We start from the raw sequence: 14,166 nt of genomic DNA, 5'->3' as shown, positions 1-14,166 counted from the left end.
TTGGCCCACCCCCGAATGCAACTATTAGTCATGGCTTGTGTTTAATGTTTCCTTCTTCCTTCAGCATATTCTGTGTTGAGAAGTTAAAAAAACCCCATATCAATAAATGCTAATTCTGCTCTTAGCACGAGGCTGTCTTCTGAGTGACAAGTCCCAGCTCCCCGCCAACCCAGCCTCCCTGCATGGAGGTTTGAACTTTTCAGTGCATTTGGCACCTGCAGGTGAGAATATTACTGCAGGTGTGCTGGAGTGGCCAGGAGCAGGAACAACCTAGTGTTCATCTGCAGAGCGCGTGAGAAAGGCTGTGAACGCTTTAGGAGAACCACGTGTGAGGGAAGCGACAGAGCAGGCTGTGTAGCAGTCAATACCAACAAGCGTTTGCCCAGGATGTAGCAGAACAGAGATGGATTTTGGAGATCCTGCTGAGATGTGGGGCATGATTAAGCGTGGCAATGAAGGGGAGAGAAAGCAGTCAAATACCACATGAAGGATAAAAGCCAGAGTCTCCCCAGGAGGGATTTCTAATGTGGGAAAAGGGTAGCACACCCCTATCTGAGGCATTACTGCAAATCAGACACACCGAAGTCTTGAGTGATGCTCTGCTTCCTCTAAATTCCCCAAACCTCTGCCTGTATATTCCTCCCCTTTCATCAGTGATATCCATACTCCCTGAAGACCTGGGAGTTTCCAGTTTGGGACTAAAAATACATCTTGAAAAATCATTTCTGGGTGATTTTTTTTTTAATCCATCAAAAATCTCAGCACAAATTTGCGTCATTTCCACCTGAAGTAATGTATTTGCCAGGTTTCTCTTTTAGCCACTGGACCAAAAGCTTGGCTGTTGTAAGGTCTTGGCCTTCTATTTTCTAAAGTTGCTGGGATCTTTTCACAATGGAGAAAACTTTGTTGTCCTGTCCAACATAACAGCAGGCAAAAATATTGCGATGGACTTCTCTTTTTTATTTCTATAACCCATTTCTGGAAACCATAGCAACAGGGTTTTGAGGAAGGAAAAAGGGGCAGATAAGACACACAGAGAGCGACCAATGTTTTACTGGAGGTTTTAGAGGCAGCTGCAGTTCTGGCTTCTGGGAGGTGGTACTGGGTTTGCCTGCAGAATCGCTGAAGGGAAGTTCTTGATCCCATCTCCCTGCAAACAAACACAGAGACACGTATACATACACACAAGTACAAACCCATTCTTTTACATCAGTTGTACAACACAGTAAGTGAAGGCAGACAGAGGACTTGGTCCCCATCTCTGCTTTGCGCAGCCACTGTTGAAGAAGTGGTGAAACTCTGAGCAACAGTTTCAGTCACGTTCCTGAGTGAAGCTAATGCCCTTGACTAGTCCACCCCAACAGCAGCACTCGGGGTTTAGGCAGGTATGGACTCTGTACACAGTAGGTGTCTGCACAGATGTAGAATAATGCAAAAGGCTTCCTTGTAATCTATTCCTCTTTGACATGGATTTATCTGAAAGAGATATCTTCCTCCAACACACGACAAACATGCATTATGTCTCAAGTCTGTCTTGGTTCAAGAGGCTGCAGATGTCATGGCAAGAAGCAGAGGTGAAGGTATACTGTCAGGTATAGCACTTTCTGAAAGCTTCAGAAAGACAGTCCTTGCATATTGAACCAGGAAGTTGGGTGGAAAGGACAAAAAGTTTATCAAATTAACATACTTCATGATGGCACCTGCAGTCCTTGTTTTCAGGTGGACGTCCTGGCCACATCCCAACTGCCAGTCAGAACAAGACCTGTATGCTCACCACTCCTTGGCACATTAACTTTTCCTCTGGAAATGAACTCAGGTCTGAGGAAAGGGAAGGAGCCACAGTGACATTCACTTCTGAGGATACATACACTGAGGCATGGTCTGACTGCAGCCAGAAAATTCTCTTGTGGTTGAAACTGGAGCTAGCTTCTAGTTTTCCTCAAAATCCCCTGTGATGCCCAGTCTTTGAGATGCTGTCTATATTGGAAGGACAGCCTGGGAACACACCTCACTCCCCTGCATATTGCTTCCTTCTGCAGAGAAAAGCACAGCCAGTTCTCCCCACTGCCTCAATCCTCCTCTGCAAGTCTTGGAAATTTCCCAGTGGGAATCTTGTTGCGGAGGAGGTGGTGGTGTGCCCAGCTTGTTTTGTCCCACCTGTTCAGATGGCAGCCCAGGTAGATAGGGAGGTTGGTTTCCTTCCCACTGCTGGCAAGCACTATGCCCAGTGATGGCACCATCAGCAAGAGACAGAAAGGAAATGTCAGGCATTACCAGGGGGAGACAGAGAGAAGCAAGAGTGGGAAGGAAACGCTACTCCATTCTGTTTTCAGAAAACGCGAGAAGAATGTGTATCCTGCGTGAGCTGCTACAGAGGAAGATACTCAGTGTGTCCATGGATGGCATTAAGCAACGGATGGCAAGACCGGTGCAGCTACTGTCATCTGGCTTGTAGGATCACATGGAAGAGAAGCATAGAATCATAGAATGATAGGTTGGAAAAGACCTCTCAGATCATGAAGTCCAACCGTCAACCCAACCCCACCATGCCTACTAAACCATATCCCAAAGTGCCACATCTACATGTTTTTTGAACACCTCCAGCGATGGTGACTCCACCACTTCCCTGGGCAGCCTGTTCCAATGCCTGACCACTCTTTCAGTAAAGAAATTTTTCCTAATATCCAACCTAAACCTCCCCTGATGCAACTTGAGGCCATTGCCTCTGGTCCTATCGCTTGTTACTTGGGAGAAGAGACCAACACCCACCTCACTACAACCTCCTGTCAGGTAGTTGTAGAGAGCAATAAAATCCCCCCTCAGCCTCCTCTTCTCCAGATTAAACAGCCCCAGGTCTCTTAGCCGCTCCTCACAGGACTTGTTCTCTAGACCCCTCACCAGCCTCGTTGCCCTTCTCTGGACACGCTCCAGCACCTCAATGTCCTTCTTGTAGTGAGGGACCCAAAACTGAACCGAGTACTCGAGGTGCGGCCTCACCAGTGCCGAGTACAGGGGCAAGATCACCTCCCTACTCCTGCTGGCCACACCATTCCTGATACAAGCCAGGATGCCGTTGGCTTGCTTGGCCACCTGGGCCACTGCTGGCTCATGTTCAGCCAGCTGTCAACCAACACCCCAAGATCCTTTTCTGTCGGGCAGCTTTCCAGCCACTCTTCCCCAAGCCTGTAGCATTGTGTGGGGTTGTTGTGACCCAAGTGCAGGACCTGGCACTTGGCCTTGTTGAACCTCATACAGTTGGCCTCAGCCCACCGATCCAGTCTGTCCAGATCCCTCTGCAGAGCCTTCCTACCCTCAAGCCGATCGACACTCCCACCCAACTTGGTGTCATCTGCAAACTTACTGAGGGAGCACTCAATCCCCTCATCCAGATCATTGATAAAGATGTTAAAGAAGACTGGACCCAAAGCTGAGCCCTGGGGGACAACACTTGTGACCAGCCACCAACTGGATTTAACTCTGTTCACCACCACTCTCTGCGCTTGGCCATTCAGCCAGTTCTTTATCCAGCAAAGAGTACACTCATCCAAATCATGGGCAGCTAGTATCTCCAGGAGGATGCTATGGGGAACAGTGTCAAAGGCCTTACTAAAGTCCAGGTAGACAATATTCACAGCCTTTCCCTCATCTCCACTAGACGGGTCACCTGGTCATAGAAGGAGATCAGGCTGGTCAAGGAGGACCTGCCTTTCATGAATCTATGCTGGCTGGGCCTGATTCCCTGGTTGTCCTTCACATGCCAGGTGAGCACACTCACAGAATCACAGAATGTTAGGGGTTGGAAGGGACCTCTGTGGGTCATCTAGTCCAACCCTCCTGCCGAAGCAGGGTCACCTACAACAGGCTGCACAGGACCGCGTCCAGGCGGGTCTTGAATATCTCCAGAGAAGGAGACTCCACAACCTCCCTGGGCAGCCTGTTCCAGTGCACCGTCACCCTCAGAGTTGTCTACCACTCAAGATGAACCACTCCATGATCTTCCCTGGCACCAAGATCAGGCTGACAGGCCTGTAGTTCCCAGGACCCTCCTTCCGGCCCTTCTTATTTGATGGGTGTTACACTGGCGATCCTCCAGTCATCTGGGACCTCCCCTGTTAGCCAGGACTGCTGATAGGTGATGGAGGGTGGCTTAGCCAGCTCCTCTGCCAGTTCCCTCAGCACTCTTGGGTTGATCCCATCTGGCCCCACAGACTTGTAAGTGTCCAGATGGCATAGCAGGTCATTAACTGCTTCCTCCTGGATTATGGGAGGTCTGTTCCCTACTTCTACCCTACCTTCCAGCACTGGGGGCTGACTATCCTGGGAATAAATAGTCTGACTATTAAAGACTGAGGCAAAGAAGGCATTAAGTTCCTCAGCCTTTTCTTCATCCTTGTTGACAATATTACCCCTCGCATCCAATAAAGGATGGAGACTCTCCTTGGCCCTCTTTTTGTTGTTAATGTATTTGTAAAAACATTTTTTGTTGTCCCTTATAATCGTGTCCAGCCTGAGTTCTAGCTGGGCTTTTGCCTTTCTAATTTACTCTCTGCACGACCTAATGAGACCCCTGTACTCCTCCCGAGTTGCCTGCCCTTTCTTCCATAAGTGGTAAGCCCTCCTTTTTTTCCTGAGTCCCAGCAAGAGCTCCCTGTTCAGCCAGGCCAGTCGTCTTCCTTGACAGTTCATCCTGCGGCACATGGGAACAGCCTGCTCCTGTGCCTTTAAGACTTCCTCCTTGAAGAATGTCCAGCCTTCCTGGACCCCTTTTCCCTTCAGGACTCTCTCCCAGGGGACCCTCTCAACCAGCATCCTGAACAGGCCAAAGTCTGCCCTCTGCAAGTCCATGGTGGTGGTTTTTCTGGCCCCCCTCCTAACTTCACCACAAACCGAGAACTCTATCATTTCATGGTCGCTAAGCCCAAGACGGGCTCCAGCTACCACATCTCCCACCAGTCCTTCTCTGTTAGTAAACAACAGGTCTAGCGAGGCACCTCCCCTGGTAGGCTCACTCACCAGCTGTGTCAGGAAGTTATCTTCCACACACTCCAGGAACCTCCTAGACTGTTTCCTCTCTGCTGTGTTGCATTTCCAGCAGATGTCCAGTAAGTTAAAGTCTCTCATGAGAACAAGGGCTAGCGACTGTAAGAATTCTGCCAGCCCCTTGTAGAAAACTTCTAAGTTCTAAGGAAGTCTAAGGAAGAGGAAGGGTAGTGCAGGGTTTGTTGCAGCAAGGGTGTATCCACCCTCTGAAAAATCCCCTATTGCCTCGGAGAGCACTGGCATGTGCTGGGTTGCCTTCCTTCTCCCTGTTCTGACAGCTGATTCTTCTTTATAGGATACACCTGACTGTCTCTAATAGACGATGATCCTTGCCAAGCCAAGTGAAGAAATAAAGCGAAATGTATGCATTTTTCGTGACAGCCACTGTCTGTCTTTTTTTAAGGACTTTTCTACAAAAGTTTCCTCTAAGGGTCTCTGATTTGTTTTATACAAAGCAGGGATTTCCCCCCTACACTGTCTCACTTTTTTCTCTCTTTCATCTCACCTCAAATTCTTCCATGTTCCCTTACAACATTTATTCCTCTACTTTTTTATGTTTCTTTGCACTCCTGTTGTCTCTCATACTTTCCCCCCTTTATTCCTTTTTTTTCTTTTTAATTTGTTTTCCTTTTATCTTTTCTTGCTGGACCATAGATGAAGAGCGTACAATGATGTTTTGGGAAATAAAAGAGGGAAATGCCATTTAAAGAAGTTCTGACACATCTGTTCTGCCTTTTGAAAGTTTATGAGAAAAGAGGAAATTACTGAATATGCAAAATCTGCTATTGCTAGATACACTGATAATGAGAAGTAACACTCAACCAAAAACTTTACTCTGCAGTGGTTTACTTTGGTGGTACATGGGATTTAACCATTTTTCCTCTTCTCCAATCTGCTCCTAAAGCTCTTAGAGGCCTGGGTAGGTCTCCACAGAATCAGTTACTAGATATAGCCTTAGCAGAAGTCAGAAGGCAGTTCCTGTCCCAAATGGCTCGCAGTCTAAATGCAACAGAAAAAGTAAAGGAGATGAAAAATAATGGACAATTGAACAGAAACTGCTATTTCTGAGCTGTAAGTTAGAGAGCGGCATAAGGGAACCACTCTTCTGTGAAAGGGCTTGCGTTAGGTAGGATGTGCTTCCTACTGAACAGGAACCATGATTTGTATCACACTGCAGTATGTTACTGAAAGTAATCATCACTCTGATAACTCACCCTCCTGAGCCCCTGACAGGTTCTGAGCAAGTCGCAGAGCAGGGGATAGTATCTCCACACAATGATGGGCAGCGGTGTCCAGCAGGAGGTCTGTCTGTCTTGACCCCTTTGCATTAGTCTGGTTCTGCTGTGCAAGAGAGTTCTTACTGTGCATCCTTGAACAGAGAATCCCTGCTGTGTCCCTTTCTTGGTGGCTTGAATTGAATAGCGAGTAGATTTAGAACCTCCTGTTGGCTGTACAATCCTCCTTGTACACCAGGCACGTGAGCTCACTTGTGGCACTCTGGCCGTGTTTGTGTGCAACTTCTTAATGCCAAACTGTTCTCCAGCTGAACTCAGGATTGGATGAGCTAATATGGATGTTATCATGACAGTGGCCTGGCCACACTGCCTGGGAATTACTGGGGATTTCTGCTGCATGGGGTGTTTGCACACATCCCTTTTCCTGGAAGGTTCATCAGCTGGTATGAAGTAGAAGGACTGGACTAGCTAGACATTTAAGTCCCAATGTTTGCATTGCAGCCAAAGAAGACAGGAGGAGACAGCCAAGGGTCAGTATACTGCTGATGCACTTGCAACTCCTTCCAGGGACATTGTTATAACTCTGCTTGTAATTTTGGTTTAAGGATTTCCCGTTTGCACTCTGGTGTTTCATTCCCACCTCTGTTCTGCGGTTAGCTGCCCCATCCCAGGTGCTGTGTTGTGCCTTGGAAAATTAAAAATAAAAGAAAATCTGGGTCTAGGGCCACTGTTCCTTTTGTTTCTCTTTTTTTTTTTTTTTTTTTAATGGAGAAGAAGAAGAATTCATTCTTCTCACAAATTGCTTTCATGAAACACCAAAATCAGTACCACCACCACACAATGAACTGTGGTGGGAGAGAGGGCAACCAGCTGGTGAGAATGCTGGGAAGAAGTTTCCCTTCTTACGCCCTCTCTGCTCAGGCAAGAAATTATCCTGTAGCATTGCCGCTGATCTGCTGAAAGGAGCACAGACAGGGCTAAAAAGGCCTGGACATGGTTTTACAGAATAAAAGAAACTGGGAGAAAGGCACTCGTGAGATGCTGAGCTCAACAGGTCAATCAGCAGGTGAAGGGTTAACACTTTCATAGTTGCAAACATGTTTGTTTCCAGTTTCTGACAGCGTTATCTCAGGATCTGACCTTCCTCTTTAGATTGCAAGCTTGAGACATATTTGGTCCAAGAGACTATATTCAAGAGAATATCAACTTATCAACAGAGTACTAAGAAATTAATAAATCAACTAAATGACCAATAAATTAATTAACACCTCTGTTACCAGTTTACAGCTCTGTGATTTCTCACAGCTACTTGCAATTATGCAGCTACAGTTTATCCCTCATACACACAACTAGTACTGAGTTGCACTTCTACTACTCTTTTCTGTACCATCCCACATCACTTAGTTCTAAGATGGAATTCTATCCCACCTTAGTCCACCCTCCCACATCTAGTCTTTCAGACATAGACATGGTGGAGAGGCCAGTGGGTTGTCAAAGGTGGATCCCGCCAATGTTCTGCTGGATTTGGATCCTCAGGGCAGGTTCACTACAAGCTGTAGGGGTCCATATTCCTGCCTTTAGGAGACCTGCCCTACTTTGGTTTTGGCTGATTTTAAACTTTATTCTCCTTTTTTTTTCCATTTTTTGAGCAACTTTTTGCCACCTTAGTAACAATCTTCCTGTACCCAGTCTCCTCCCAAGTAAAGACCCTACCTCTAATTACTTGCCCATTGATCTCAATTTTGCTACATCTATACCCAAATTTGTTGTTTCTGAAACCATTTCCTAAGCAATCTTGTGTAAGGTATTAGTAGTAACCCAGGCATTGTTGGCCTTGCAAAGTTCTTATTATCCAAAAGATCCCCCAAACTCCCGTTCAGTTGTCCAGTTCATGCTGGTTACCCACTGTTTACCTCACCGGTTGTCTAAGACAATCCTGTGACTTTAGCCATTATATCTCTACAAACACCTTCTTATTTCACACGCAGCCAGCCCACATACCAAAGTAAGGTTTTTCACATTCTGGTTTTGTGCTCATATAACACCTTGCTCTCTCTTAGCTGCATAATTATAAATCATTTTTCTTGACATGCTTTTGGACAACCTCCTTATTTCCTGCAAAGGCCTTAGCTGATTACGAGATCCAGCACCCCAGCACCATGTCTTGCACACAGCAAGTCACCTGCCACTCTCTCAGTGTCACTGTGGTTTATGTTCACCTGAGAGTAATGGACATCTGCTGGGGTCAATGAGTGGTGGGAAGGCTGTTGTGAGACTGATGAACTGTGTGATGCGAGACCCTGAAGTCTCACATTGTAAGGGTCTCCCACAGAGCAGAGACGTTTCTATTGTTCTGTCACCTCAGGGCGTGATCTCTGCCACACCTCTACACACCCTGGTACTCTACACTGCCCACATTGACTGGTTCAGAATGAGATGGCTTCTCTCCAGGAAGGGCAACTGTGGCATGAAGGAGCTGGAAAGGAAAAGAGATAGGAATAAGCTAAGATCCGCTCTAGTGGAAAGGAAATGTTTGAAGCTCTTGGTTTTGCAAGCCAAGTTGGATTCTGATCTCAACTGCTGAAGGCCATTTTGTGGTAGCCAGCAAGGACCAGCTGAAGAGCCAGTACCAGACACAGCAGAAGCATCAGACTACTGCAGAAGGAGTATGTGGATTAAGCACTCTTTTTCCTCTAGAAGGGGATCTCTTGATTGTGCAGCCAACTGATACTCAGTCATGTATCTCAAAGAAGCCATGAAGGTCTGGTCTGAGCAGACTTTGGCTGAGGAATCCTGAGGATGGGGAAACATAGTGCCAAAGCAATGCAGTTGCTTTGAAAGACACTTGCTGCATATGGTGCTTTCTTATCTGTAAATTCTGTACTGTGAGAGTACAATACAAAACTGTCCTGCTGTTTGGTACTTTTGAGGAATCATAGAGCACTTTAGGTGGGATTGCACATCTGGAGGTCTTTAGTCCTGCCTACTGCTAGCAGCAGGGCTATCTTCAAGGCTACGTGAAGTTGCTTAAGTCCTTTTCCTGTTGAGTTTGGACAGTCTCAGGGATGGAGATCCCACAGTCCCTCTGGCCACGTGTTCCAGCCTCACACCACCCTCAGGGAAGAATTTGTTTCTTGTACCTGATCCAACCTTCCTTTGCAGCAATGCATGAAACTGTTTTTGCTACTCTTCAGTGTACTGACTTGGTGGGATGCAAGGGAACGTACGGGTGAATGAGCTTATGGAGAGGAATACCCACAGCCGGTGTCTTCTCAACTGCCTTTGTATTGAGGCATCAATACATATTTCCAGAGTGTCCAAACCTGTTCACCATTTCATAAAAGCAGAAACAAAAAAAAAGTGTCTTTCCACCACAAGCAGATGTAGGAGAAATCCTCTGCAGATGACCAATTACAGTTCAAGGGTCCATCCATTTTTCATCCACCTCAGAAAATCAGTTATGTCAGACTTTTGCGATGCCAGTTACTCAGCATCTCTAAACTAGAACCAATGGATAAAGCTATTTCCACCTGTGGGCAATTATAAAGCTCAACTAAATTTAATTTCCAACATAAAATGAAACAGTTGGATCCTTCCAGCTCTTCCAACAAGGACTGGGAGCCTCTGTGGGGAAGAGAGGTACATTTCTTGGCTGGAAAAAGAGGAGGGTTTACAGGGCAGGAGTGGGGTCACTGTCAGAGCTACGTGAGGGGCCCAGAGCTCAAGCAGCAGGTAGTCCACAAGGCAGAGGTTTCTTGGATCACTGAAAGCAGGATGGCAGCTGTTTGCTAGGGACTTTGGCCGAAGGTCTGGCCTGCCTTCCTCCTGAGCAGGAGGCTGCTGCCTCACAGCCCTGCCTGGAGCATGGTGGCCAGGGCTGGCCCCGCGGGACTGCAGGACGCCTGTGCTTTTGTGCATCTTGCAGAGAGACAGGGAGGAGATGGCAGGGCCTGAGTGTGATGGACTTGACAGGAGCCATGCGAGGGGCTGCCATGAGACAGGAGGCGGCGGCAGCTGACCAGGATTTGCAGGGTGGAAAGGGCCACCTTCTTGAGGCAAACACGTCCTCCTTCTGCCAGAGGAGAGAGTCAAGGACTTCTGTCTGTTCCCTCCACCCCTGCTCAGCTACCGGGGAAAATACTAACCAGCCCTGGGCCATGAGCCTGTGCCATGGGAACATAAAGAGCTGGTCATCGCAGGCTGCTGGTCGCTGGTCACTGGGACTGCTGGGCAGTTGTACTGCATGGGGAAGAGCTGCAAGCTTGTGACATGAGACCTGCAATGCAGAAAACTTCTTCTACAGCTCATGGCCCTGAGAAGACAGCTCTTCAAAGCTGCAGCAGCAAAACACTGCTGCTTAACGTCACCAGGTTACCCCAAAGCAGTCTCACCTGCTCAGCAGAAATTCTATTCTCCTGCCCAGAAAAGTGCACCTGTCCCACACCAAAACAGGCATGGCCATCACAAGTTTTTGTGGTCAGGTCCTGCATGACTACACCTGTAGCAGACACGTTTGCCTCGGAGGGTTTCTGCCCCAGTGTGTGCAGTGCCCATGGATCAGCTGCCCACAGGGTTAGGCTGGCTGAGAGACACTGTGAGGCCTTTTGCACGTGACAAATGAAGACAGAATTTGAGCTGGCTTGGAGGTAGGCAGGCTGGATAAAGTTCCTGAGGAGAGTCTATGAGGCAGGCCTTTGCTTCTCTGTTGATATTTTTCAGATTCATTATAAGATACTAGGAACTACTGCTGTCCCCAGGGTGAAACAAGGACCCCTCCACTGAGGCCAAAGCAATTAACAGTTGGAAGTCTGGCCTTTCATTGCCCGAAAGCTGAATCTTTGCTTTCGCAGAAGGTCTGCAGACAAAGGGAGCTGCTCCCTTACTCCTATTTGGACAAACCTGTTGGATTCACAGCATTCACACAGAAGCTGAAAACTTTAGAAGTGTTGGTCTCATTTGCCCTGTATCACTTCCAGAACATATCTGGCTACCCATAAGAAGTCTCTGCGTGGTAGGTTGGCCACTCTACACTGCCACATTGTCGTAGTTTAACCCAAAAGCCAGCAACTAAGCACTAGACAGCCACTTGCTTACCCCTCCCCTTACCCCACAGTGGGATGTGGAGGGTAATGGACAAAAGGGGAAACTCATGGGTTGCTATAAAGGCAGTTAAATAAGGCAACAAAGGAAATACTAATGCTACTAATAATGAAAATGATAATAATAATGATAATAATGAATATGCAAAACAAACTATATATAATACAATTTTCTCACTGCCTGATGACTGATTCGCAGCCAGTCCCCAAGCAGCTATCACAGAACCCGGAACTCACTAATTTAATGAATTGTACAAAAAAGACCGAACTCCCGGAAAAGTTTGAACTCCCTGACAAGAAAGGATTCCAGCTCATGGAAAAAGAGAAATAAGAGAGAGAGTCCTTCCCCCTGGCCAACCCCCATTCATAAACTGAGCATGATGTCCATGGTATGGAATATTTCCACTGGCCAGCCTGGGCTGGCTGCCTGGCTGTGCTCCCTCCCAGCTCCTGCACAGCGGCTCATTAGCTGAATACAAGAAACTGGAATAAGTCCTTCATTTCTTAGCAACAACTGCAAACTCCAGTGTTACCAACATTCTTCTCGTACTGAATCCAAACCACAGCAGCTACTGGAAAGAAAATTAACTCTATCCCAGATGAAACCAGGACACATATCTTTAATATTTGAAATTTGCTTGAAGAATAACGCTTGTTTTTTGATTTCAAGATGGTGAACCAGGCTACCTCAGCCTCTCCTCTTCTGACATAGTAAGAGCCAGGATTCAGGCTTTCCCCAGGCCCTCTCTTATCATATTCCCTCAAGAGAGCCAGGATGGTCTCTCTCACTGTAGCCCAACATCCAGGAATCCTTCACAGATGTTTTTCTGGAGGGCCACAAGTGTGGCACTCTCAAGTGCCAACTCTCAAGGAAAAGCAGGCAATTCCTCTTTCCATTCTGATATGTTATTCCTTTCACAAACACAAGAAATCCTCCCCATCTGTATTATTAAATACCTCTAGGTACCAGTCTCTGCAAGAGGGAAATGTCCTTGCATCAGAAGGGAATTCCTTGCATCAGAAGGGAATTATCAAGTTTCTCTTTTCCCTACCTGTCTGTCGTGTCATTGCCAATTCCTAAGCCACTGGGTAGCTCCAGCCCATACAGTATAAGAATCAGTATAGACTGTGTTAGCTCTGGCTTCAAAAGCTTGTTTAACAGCTAGTAACTCAGCTTATTGGGTGGAACCTTTTATCTCCTCAGTCACCTCTGCTTTTCCATCTGCTGAAACGGCTGAAGCTTTACCAAACAAAGCACGCTCTTAGTCATACGGTTTAGTTCTAGCTAGTCCTGCAAGGAGCAGGGAGTTGGGACTCGACGATCCTTATGGGTCCCTTCCAACTTGAGATATTCTATGATTCTCTGATGCTGCAAAACTGTAGCTGTAGCTGTAACTGGAGGGCTGGGGAGAGTCTCAGAATCACACAGGAAGGTTTCTCTTCTTTGCCCTGAGAGGAGCTGATAGTTTGTCCCAACACAGTCTTCGCTGTGACAGCAGAAAGACTTCATTCCAAGTAAGGAGAACGACCTTTTTCATGCATGCATCAGCACCCAGCTGCACACATGCCTGACATCATCTTCAGCCCTGCTTGTCTCTGGTGTGCTCTGACAAGCGGTTTCTATCGTAAAGCATACACACATTGCAATATGGCATGCCCAGCAGTTTTCGTTTTCAGTCTTCTCCACACTCAGATGGATGCAGAAGTTTACTTCTTTGCTGCCTGCGACAAGTACTTAGAGCCAAACAGAAAAGGAATTCTTGCTAAAACATAGAATGAATTCTCCAGTAGAGGCAGTGCTTGAGCAGACAAGAGTGTCTGTGGGTTGACTGTGGGACTGAGGGTGAAGGTAGCCCAAGCAGAGAGGGTCCAACTCGGGAGCAAGGTGGGAGGTGCAGGATCCCAGCAGAATCACTGAGCTCTGTAGTTGCCTTTTCAGCACCTGTACAGATCAAGTGGAAGCCCATCCTGTTGCAGTTCTTGTTCCCATTGCTGGGATGTTATATCAGATAATACGCAAGGGTAGCTGACTTGAAGACCTCTCCAGCCTATTGGACAGCAGATCCTGCCTCACCATATGTGTGGAGGACAAGCACAACGCAAACATGACTGTTTTCCATGGGATAGCCCCTATTCCCTTGGAGACACACAGGATCGTTTCCTCCCTATGTCTAAGGATCTGCCATCTTGTGTTTAGGCCTTTGCTGAGACAGGGATAAAATATGGACTATAAGAAGATCTTCCTAGTATGTTTAGCAGCTCTACCTACATTAACAAGCTGATTATTGTGGATCTAAACACTCCTGTGGAAATCTGTGCCAGGAGAAAAGCAATAGTATCTCAGTGTAATCACACTCACCCCGTCACTATTTCTCTGCTCCCTGACTTGAAATGTAATACGTTGCTTTTCTTTGTCTGTATGTCCCACCTCATAGTTGACTCTCCCTCTGTTTTTAAGAACAACAGTTTTGAGTGGAGACATGTGGGGGCAATTTGGCCACCTGACTAAGGTAGGAGGTGTTAAGAAGTCACAACTACATTGTTCCTGGTGAACAACTTTTGCCACAGTCCTCCATTCTAAGGTACTGCAGCAAAGCTTTGTGCTCTTTGCAGCTTTGATGTCCATCCAAAAGTTGTGGAAGAGGACAAGGAGTGGAAAGGCAAAAGGGAAGAATACCTTTTTTGTTAACTTCTATATTTAACCCAATGTCCTCTGGTTATGTTACTTGCAAAAGTGCCATGGGTCGCTTCCTTCAGGAGCACCCTTGTGTAGTTCATCTTCCCTTCTTTCC

This window comes from Opisthocomus hoazin, chromosome 1 (assembly GCF_030867145.1).
Source record: "Opisthocomus hoazin isolate bOpiHoa1 chromosome 1, bOpiHoa1.hap1, whole genome shotgun sequence".
In the NCBI taxonomy this organism is placed as follows: Eukaryota; Metazoa; Chordata; class Aves; order Opisthocomiformes; family Opisthocomidae; genus Opisthocomus; species Opisthocomus hoazin.
Note: the sequence above shows the minus strand (reverse complement) of the source record.